Below are 7,920 nucleotides of genomic sequence, written 5' to 3'. Positions count from 1 at the left end.
TTACTTAAAATGCATTGTCCCATCTTCTCCTGGTAGCGCATACTCCTTTTCCTTGTGCTTTCGATATTTTTACTAGTTTCTTACCCTTTCCAGGCCATGTAAAGTGAGAGACTGGGAATATTGATATAATCTAACTCTGATGCTATATAAGGATATCACAGAGACTCTCAAAAGGAAGCTAATAGAAGAGGATAAAATATTCAAGGATTTTTATTAGGAGACACATGTGTGAAAGAAAACAGTAAGGTAGCCAGGTAAAGCTGCATATCTAATAACCCTCCAGCTATATATACATATTCATACATATTCATTCTTTAAGTTCTGTTATTGTAGAGAACGGTAACTTATACAAATAACCTTACATGGTGCATAGTGGGAGAGCCAGTTTAATCCTACACTATTTCTCATTTATACAAATCTATCTTTGTACCAAGTGTACAAAAACTAGACCCCAAAATGAAATTAAACCTTGAACATGGAAGGTCATTTTTTTTTTTCTAGGAAAAAAAGTAGTATGAGTGAGCTTAAAAGATTGGGAGCACCTTCAGACCACAAGGTAAGTGATCATCAGAGAGAATGTGCCTTTGACAAAGGTGATGAGAAGGTTTCAGCCAGGGTGCCAGTACTTCTGCAAGATAAAGATGGGCGTCAGAATATCTCGTCTTTCTGAAAAAGATCATCATTTAATTCCCCTGCCTTGCTCCATCACTGGTGGAGAGTAGTGGCTGGGACCATGTCAATAATCGCAGAAGATTTTACAGTGTAATAGTTGTGGGTTTTTGTCAGCTACATTCTCCATAGAGAGAGATACAAGGCAAACAATCCCAAAGCCTTACATATAGGTAAGTACTTCCTTCTGAAAGATTTTTCTATTCACCGTCTTTCCATTTTTGAGAGTACATGCTGTTTTCTCATCCTTTCTTTTCTAATAAAAACAAGTAGAATAATCTGAGTTAAACTATTACCCCGCTAGGATGAATTTTTTGAAAAGTTTTGAGTTGCAATATCATCAGCTAAAAATATCTAGGCTAAAAGTGAATACAGGATAATATAACCAGAAATATTAAATATTAACTCCTTTGTATATTTTCTAATTTCATCTTCAACCATCTCAAACACAGTGAATCCTCTACTAGAATGTAAGATCTATGTATTCTGAAGACATCTATGAATAATTCAAACATCTTCACAGAATGACGCATAGTAGGTATTTAAACATCTATTGGATGGAATAATTCAGTTGTTAGTTCAATATTTGAGATATACTGTATTTCTAATATAATATTCCCTTTTATCTAAATAATTGAATTCTTACATTTTCTTCCTTCTTACGCACAAGCCAAAATTTTGACCCCAGGGAAAAATTCAGAAAAATCATGGAAAACAGTTATAGTGGCCAGATTTCTAAGAACATTTCCTTGTGAAAGTGAAGGCCATAGATATTTATAAATCACAGACAGTTATTGATATCCTAAAATGTTTTGTCTCACATACATACTTTAATTTGCTGTGCCATAATTTGCTGTGCCATTCAACAAATGTGTAGAGCATTTCAAATATTGTGCTAGTGTTACAGAATTGCACAGGGTTATACATAGCATTGGACTGCTAACTATTTTTGGCAAGCTTTACTAAGTAGTAACTAGAAAAAAACAGTCCATGATTAGAATTCCACTGCACACAGAACTCTTGCTTTATGACATGTGTGGGCTATTTTCTTGGCCTACCAGCATGCTCAAGGCCTTGGTTTTTTCAAAGGACTGTGAACTTTCTTTCAGCAGTCCATCAGGGCATAGGATTCTATCTCAACAATAATGAACAAGCTTTACCAAGTGTATGGTATAGTATAGAGTTGAATAGAATGAACATTAGTCTGGCATTGTGAAACCCATGGAGCAGGGATTGTATCTTATTCTGTGTTCAGGACTTGAGTTTCAAATGAAAGGAAAAACTGAAACAATTTTTATTTTGAACTATTCCAGTTTCAAAAAAGGTTTCCACCAGTGGCTAGTGGGAGGGTACACAGTAGGAATTTGGTACTTAATTTAAAATATGTGAGCTTTTTGTGTAATAAATATTCATTTCAGTTTCCTGATTGCTCTAAACAATGTAATACTTCCTTTGACATATATAACAAGTATTATAAGAATTTATTCATCTTGAAATGAAACAGGCAAATGTGCTTTTGAATTGATAACTCTGCATGTCAATTAAACACTGGTGAAGCTTATTTAAAACTGAATGCATTTTGAAAATATTTGTACTGAATAATAGGTATGTATAATTTCAACAAACATATAGAATTTACCTTTGATAAATATTTTTTATTCAAATTACAAAGTAAGTAACTTTGCTTTTAAATTATTATTAAAATACTTTATGCATATATATTTTATTGAAACACTTCTTTTCATACAATATATTCTGATACATAGTTTCTCCTCTGCCAACTTCTCTGAGGTTCTGTTCAACCTCTCCAACCCAATTCCACATCCTTTCTTTAGAAAATAAGTGAGCAAACAAACAACCCACCAAAAAACTAGGATAATAAATAAATAAGTAAAAAAAAAAAAAAAAAAAAAAAAAAAAAAAAAAACACAGAAATACACAAACAAGCACAAAACCAAAGCCCATAGAAACACAAAACCTAAAAACATAATATACAGGCAAAAGATATTAAGACAAAACCAAAGCAATATGAGACAAAAAGTCTACAAAAATACTGCTGAGTTTCTTTTATGCTGGGGATCAGGCCTTCCTCAAGTATGGTTTGTATACCTAATGAGTCTCCATTCGGAACAACTAATGTTTCGTTTGTAAATGATACAGTTGCAGATACCTTCTTGGTTAGGGATGGGAGTGTGTCCATTTCCCCCCTCAACGTCTCAGTGCTTTTAAATGCTGAGTAGCGTTCCATTAAGCCCACATGTAATAACTTATAATTTTATCTGTTCCAATTATGGTTATTATAAATGTTCTGTTCTGCTGATCCTGTTCCATGCCCATAGTTCAAGCACTTGGGAGGCAGAGATTTCAAATCCAAGGCATCTTTCGAATCAGGATCACAGTCACATGCATTGTCCCAGCAAACCAGCATTTAGGACAGCCACAGTGGGAAAATAAACAACAAACAAAAAGCCCAGAGAGAGAGTGTTTACAATAGCCTCAGTGGGAAAAGCTCAATGCAGGAGACTAGGGCTCTAAAACAGCCAAAGAATAAACAGTTAAAAAGTATCTGTAATGGCATCTCACACAGAACCGTGCAGGAAGGACAGACCTCAAAACTCCAGGTGACCTAAGTCAGGCAAGATGAGCATGTGCTGTTCTGTTCCATTTGTGTGAAGTTCTGCAAGGGAGACAATTGACAGCAGCAAAAGGCAGGCCAGTTGCTGTTTGGCACTAGGACTGTCTGCAAGGAAGAAAAATGCAAGGGGAATTTTGAAAGTAAAAAAATATCCTGTACTTTATTAGAATAGTCATTGGATTTGTGTATGTGTCAAAAGTGCTAAAAATTAAACTTAAAATGGGTGTGTGCAAATTATATACAATAAAAAGCATATAACAGGCATCATATAAGACCAGCTTTTCATTATTAGCAAAAAAAAAAATCTTAAATATGTCTGCCTGTTTTTCTGGAGAATTCAAACATTTTAAGGACCTAGAACAATACAAGCAATTCACAAAGTCCAGCTGCTTTCATTCCAAAGAATTGTGTCTAGAGAAATTGTCTGATGACCTGTCAGACTTCAAACAAGTTCTTCCGGGTCAGCTGGCTCAGGTTCTAATATTGCCAAAGGTTTAAATATATGTTAATGATAATTAAATTAATACTTTTTTGTTTTTGTTTTTGATGAAAGGTACTGCAAGAGGAAAGAACATTCGTCCTTCTGCCACCTAAAGGCAAATTGTTTATATTTTGGCATATTCCTCAATTTTTAATGCATTTTTACATATCTCAGATAATATGGTAAGTGCTATTTTATAAGTACATTTTACTCAATACTAAATCATTAGCATTTTCCTGTCATTAAACTTTCCATAAACATCACATTAATAACTAGATAATAGCTCATCATATGCCTGTACCATAATTAACTAACACTCTTTTAATGGTGTTTAATTATTCTTTTAAATAGCAGACACATTGCCTGGCACACTGGAAGTTTTCTAGTGAACAAATGTGTGGTAAACAATGTTATGAAGAATAACCTTGTCTCCCAACCTTTACATTTTGTGAGAAACTTAAAGAAAAATCACAGAACCCAACTTTTTGTGCTATGTGCATGAAAAATGCTGAAGACACAAGAGACTTGTCATGTTTTCATGCTGGAAGAAAAGAAAAGAAAAATGGTTTCCCAATGTTTACAAATAGGCATTTCAAATAATTTAACATGGTTCTGAGGATTACACATGTTTAATTGTTTCTCTTAAAATGTACATGAATAATTAGCTATATATAATTATATAGTATCATATATAATTATATATTATTTATATAAATATGTATTGAAAATACTATATATTTATTTTACATATAATAGAAATTATTTTATAATTAATAATCTTTATATCTTATATATATTTGTGTGCCTTGTTGGGACAAATGAGATAGGAAGTTTTTAATTGAAAAGTGAAATGAAATGTTTGTGTGTCAAGTTGACCAGGGGTCTGTCGTACTGGCTGGTTTTATTTCAACTTGATACAAGATAGAGTCATCAGAGAGGAAGGAGCAACAATTGAGAAAAACCCTCATAAGATCAGATTGTAGGCAACCTGTAGGACATCTCCTTAATTAATCATTGATGGAAAGGGGGAGAGGCCCACTGTGGGTGGTGCCATCCCTGGGCAGGTGGTCCTAGCTTCTATAAGGAAGCAGGCCGAGTAAGCCATGAGAGCAAGCCAGTAAGCAGCACCCATCCCTGGCCTCTGCATCAGCTCTTCTCTCCTGGTTCCTTGCCTGCTTGAGTTCCTGTCCTAACTTCCTTTGATAATAAAGTATGATGTGGAAGCCAGATAACTCTTTCCTTTCCAAGGGGCTTTATCCTGTGCTCTAGTGCTTTATCACAGCCACAGTAATCTAACTAGGACAGTCCTTATCTTGATTACAGCTTCTGGAAGTGTGTTCTGTCATTTTGTAATATCTCCCCTAGTTATATCTTTTTTAGGAAGTCACTGCTACTCTGACCCTTAATGGGTAGCAATTACACAAATCTCACAGATTTTGCTTGGTCTTCCTCCCTGTGTGAATGCTCTGCTTTCTTTTCTTGGTGCTGTAGTTGACAGGAACCTGCAATCATCTTTTCTTGCATTTCTTCATTTGTACATGTGTTTCTCTAAGTCAAATTTTCTGGTTGCCTAAGGGGCAGAACCTGAGTCAGGTGACTATGGAGCCAATCTGGGTCCAGGCTCGAGAACTTCATAACATTGGCTTTTGTATGGGCCTGTCCTAACACAGATTTGAAACTGCACTATGTGAGGAGTAAGGGTCTCAGCCTGTGATGACACAGATCTGGTACTATACTATGTGAAGAGGAAGGGTCTCAGCCTGTGATGTCACAGATCTGGGACTTCACTCTATATGAAAAAATTATCTTCAACTCTTATTTTTATTTAGAGTCTTAAAGAAGTTGCTTGACAATAAATACATCCTAATATTTATTTGTGTTTCATTTTATTTTATTTATACACTGACTGAGATATTATCTTTTTCTGTCATCAATGCTGACTTTGAATTTTTGCAATCCTTCTGCCACAAGTTCGAAATTCCTGAGATTATAGGCATCTGGTACCATTACCAGTTTAGGATTTATTTTAAACTGTCACTTTCTGGGGACTGCAGATTTACTTATGTAGTTCTCTTTGTTTAACTCATATGCAAGTCTTAAGTTCATATCTGTATAACCAAGTAAATGAACTAGTATGTAGTCCTATGGTTTAGACATCCTCTGCATCAAATCCATGTGCCATATACACAGTAGGCTGGGTTTTAAAATACATAAATAAAACTACGATACAGATTCAAATAAGTAAAAAACAGTGTCTCATATTTCATCTATATGAAATCTTGGGAAGGAACATTTATTACTTTAGTCTCTGTGAATAAAGTTCAATAACTATTTTATTGAATTTTAGATTTTTATACAGATTTTTAAAATCTATGAGAGGTAAAAGCAAAGCTAGTTTCTTCATAGGTTATTTACTAAAACTGTAGTTAAAATTTCCTTTCTGCTTACATAATAATGTTCAGATATGTTATAAGATCATATTGCTGAAAGAGGATATTAGATAAAGCTGTAATAAGTTGAGACCAAGTTAGGATTTTGAAGGCTAATCAATACAGCTTTCAATTCAATAGACAGATTTATGTTTATCACCAATTAGATGAAAGATAATATGAAAGGGCTAGTCAAAATGTTCATCAAAATCCCCTGGCAACTGCCCATTTTCTTGACTTCATTGCTATGCACTTCATGAGGGCACATCAGGTCTACGGTCTGAGTCAGGGTCAAGGGTTCTGGGAAAACAGTTGTCGTTCAGCCCATCTTACTTGACAGTCCTGGGCACTGAGGTCACTGTCCCAGCAGAAGAAAAGTTGGCCCAACAACAGTGGCAAGCTGTACATTTGACATCTTTGCCCTCCTTTGCAGGCTCATTTCTGTTTGGATTCACAATGACTTCATATTCTACTGCCGCAGGGATTCATGTAGCTACCTGAAACCTCCAGGACTCAAGGTAAAAGAAGACACCTGTAAAATGTTTGACACTAGAGACATGGCAAAGATTTCCTTTGGCCTGTGTTTGGCGACGTGTTGACAATTCTGACTTTTATCATGAATATAACTAAAATAAACTACACAGATATCTGAGACAAAGTAAAAAAAGAGAAAACTCTGTTCTGGTTACTAGGAGTAATAAGGAACATATATACATTCTCAAATGATTTCTTGTTCTCTTTCACATTCCTTTTAGGTTTCTGTTTCTCCAACTATTTCTGACTTGGGTTCTTCATACCTCTCCCCTACATATGCCACAGAAACACACACACACACACACACACACACACACACACACATACAGAAACACACACAAGTACACAGACACACACATATGTACATACACAGAGACATGCATGTATATGTATATACATCAAACAAAGAAACACATACACAGAAACACACAAACATATTAACACACAGAAAGACATATACACAGACACACACATTCACAGAGACACACAGATACATACACACACATGCACAGACACACACAGAGATATACAGACACATGCACATAGACATACAGAGAAGCACACACACATGCACATACATACAGAGAAACACATACATAGACACATATACATACACAATTATACTCACACCCATCACACACAGAGACACATATAGACACACACAGAAAAACATAGATACACACACAGACTTTCTCTCACATACACACATATACATACTCAGAGACATACAAATTTCTACTTGGAACACAAGAGGTTTTACAGAATATTTTCCTTTAAGGGTATATATTAAAAATGAAGTTTGGCACTCTTGGAGACATTACTCAAATTATAACTTCAATTAATCTTCCTATTTTATGTTTAGCAAACATCATTCTTACTTATATATTTTTAAGATCCTTTTAAGGTAGCAATCCTTTATGAAGATGCCACTAAGAAGCATTACATAATATTGTAAAATTTAGAAAGTAGGCATTTCACTAAACACTACTAGTACATTGTAACTTACACTTTATGTATTTGATCATCCCAATATTGCGGCATTTTTATGAGGACATGAGCTTTACTACATACTGTTTAAAACTAGTACTCATGAAATAAATTGGGAAGTTTATGAAGACACAAACAATAGTAAAATATCACCATGTACTGTGATAGAGTGCCATTGTTGCAAA

At 34.7% G+C, this 7,920-nt stretch overlaps 1 long non-coding RNA gene across 1 annotated transcript; it reads left to right on the top strand.

Moving 5' to 3' along the window:
• Positions 1-508: 508 nt before the first annotated feature.
• On the top strand, positions 509-6,721 carry LOC118578400. The gene is made up of 3 exons (XR_004944256.1): positions 509-556; positions 3,858-3,967; positions 6,648-6,721. It is a non-coding gene; the product is annotated as an uncharacterized LOC118578400 (long non-coding RNA).
• The last annotated feature ends 1,199 nt before the right edge of the window (positions 6,722-7,920 follow it).

Source organism: Onychomys torridus, chromosome 2 (assembly GCF_903995425.1).
Source record: "Onychomys torridus chromosome 2, mOncTor1.1, whole genome shotgun sequence".
Taxonomy (NCBI): Eukaryota; Metazoa; Chordata; class Mammalia; order Rodentia; family Cricetidae; genus Onychomys; species Onychomys torridus.
The sequence above is the reverse complement of the archived record's forward strand: the minus strand, read 5'-3'. Positions and strand labels throughout refer to the sequence as shown.